We start from the raw sequence: 2,500 nt of genomic DNA, 5'->3' as shown, positions 1-2,500 counted from the left end.
CTAAACATTTCCCAACGTGCGGCGGGGGCGGCGGGGACCCCGCGGGCGAGGCGGCTCCGCGGCGTGGGCAGCCCACGGACATCGCGGAGAGGAAGAGCAAAAGGGACTTGGACAGCTGACTTGCCATCTTGCTATCGGGTTGCGTAGCAGGGAAGCTACTGCACCTTTCGAAAATATTTTGCTTTGGGGCATAATCTTTTCAGATCGTTATCTTAGCTGATTACTATATAGTTTAAAAAGTGCAGCTTCATCTTCTTAGCTGAGCTCAGATTTCGTCTTGGAGGATTTGTTCTAACTGCTAGATCTTAAAAAATTGGAAGGAAAAGAAGAAAAAATCCTCCTCGTTTAAAAATGTAGGTCATCGCCTATTTAGGAAAAGTTTGTCGAGTTATGTGTCCATTGATCTGGTGATAAGTTTTGAGTGCTTTCTTTAGCTGATCGTGTTGATATAATCGTGGGTTGGACTTGATGAATGAGTTCAGTTGTCCCCCATCTGACAAGCTTTAGCAGCTTCATGCATTTTAATCAGCCCAATGATTCATGTATTTTCCACCTTTTTTCTGTGTGTGGAATCCATCCTCTTTTAAAAAAATGGTCGCAACTGGATTAATTACCCTCTACATTAATCTTAAAACTTTTGCAAGTGCCTCGCTATATGTACTTAAGGAAATGGGGGTGTCACTTGCTCTGTTGATGGTCCAGAAATTCACATAGCGATCAAGCAGGGATAAATCTCCTTAAAATCACGGAGGTGGAATTACCGAAGCCTCTGCGTTCATTAGAATACAATGGCGGTTTCTTTTTAATAAGCGTTTAAGTATCCAGTTGTCTTGTGACTGGTTTTTTAGCGCAAACCTCTGAGAGACTAATTTACTAATTTCACTAGATTACTTGTATCATTTTCAACAATTGCAGAATCCTTGTAAGATCCCTAAAAGAATTGAAGAACCCCACTGGAAGGTGCTCGGGATCTAGTTTTCATTGTAACTACATTGACCTTACTTTTAAAAAGTGGCTGTATATTGGTTTACAGAAAAAAAATGAATAAAATTTTGAGTGTTAAAGTTTCCAACCTACCGCTTTTTAAAACTGCGATTAATAGAGATGGGGAAATACTAACAATAGTTGAAGTAATTACAGTGCTTTAGGAGGTTTAAATCACAAATAAAAGACTACAGCGTTCTACGTTTAACCTGAAAAAGATTTTGAAATGCCTCTTGCTTGTAAGAAAAAAAATACAAATGACAAAAATTCAGTATTCTGAGCCTTGAAAATAATTCTTTAAAGTTTTTTGTCTTTTATGTTTACTGTATATTGTAGAAGTTCACTAATTTTATCCTTACTAGAGAAATTTAACTGGGAGTAAGTAAGCGATAAATATGTACCCACACATGCATATATGCAATATGTGTATGTATTCAGTATAGCTGTATATGATATGCAAATGCATATATGTGTGTGTATATATATATAGCCAAAATACAGAAAACACACGTATGTTATTTCCTTGGTAACCCATCGATAATGACTGCTTTATCTAACGTTGCAGTATGTTAATAATTGTATTTATAGCAACCTCACGTGAAAATGCTATATAGGTTATCTAAATATTGAAAAGATGTCATTCCTTTTTCATGAACTAATGCTCTCTTCTCGTGCAAACTCTTCAAAAAGACAAATAAGAAACTAAATCTGCATTTACGTATTTTAATGAGAAAATATTATTTGGACGACTAGGTTCATAATTTAACGTAGACACTTTTTTAACCTTTGTCTTAAAACACACATGCTGGGAACAAGAACATCAATATTTAAAATGTCATGCTTATTCTGTACAGGAAAAAAGTTAAAAAGGAATTTCTTTACAGCTTTGATAGACACTAATGCGTTTTGTGGGTTTTTTCTTTTTTTCTTTTTTCTTAACTTAAGCAGTTTACAACAGAACAACAGTTCAGTTTCCAGCAAACTACCTAAAACTAGAAAGGAGTATATCAAACAAAAGTGCATTTTACACATTTTTATAATCATTCCTATTCACAAACATTTACAGTTTCCCTAGCCCCCTCTCTGCTTGTCTGCAAAGCTCCAGCAGAAATCGGGATTACCTCCACAGTTTGGACCTGCTGTTGTGATACTTCTCCACTATTTACCAGTGACTTCAGCAGCTTTTCGTAAGCTACGCTGGGTTGTGTGCTTTGTAACGGATTTATTTTTATTATTAATTTTGTTTGTTTTTAAGCTATGAAATAAATAGCTACAAAATTGAAAAATAAACGCCCAGCTCCCCAAACCTTCAAATGAATCAGAGGTCAACAGACAAATTAACTTCTCTCTCTCTTCCGCCTGAAACCTACAGTAACCATTGGCGTTACAACAGGTACTGCAGAGGGGACCTCCTTGGACTTGCAGTGCAGGTGCCGGTCCAGGATTTGCAGCGAGGCGGGCGCTGCGGGGGCAGCGACGGTGCGCGCTGCGCTGCGCTGCTCTGCGCTGCTCTGCG

This window comes from Apteryx rowi, unplaced genomic scaffold (genome assembly GCF_003343035.1).
Source record: "Apteryx rowi isolate R43461 unplaced genomic scaffold, aptRow1 scaffold_156, whole genome shotgun sequence".
Taxonomy (NCBI): Eukaryota; Metazoa; Chordata; class Aves; order Apterygiformes; family Apterygidae; genus Apteryx; species Apteryx rowi.
Note: the sequence above shows the minus strand (reverse complement) of the source record.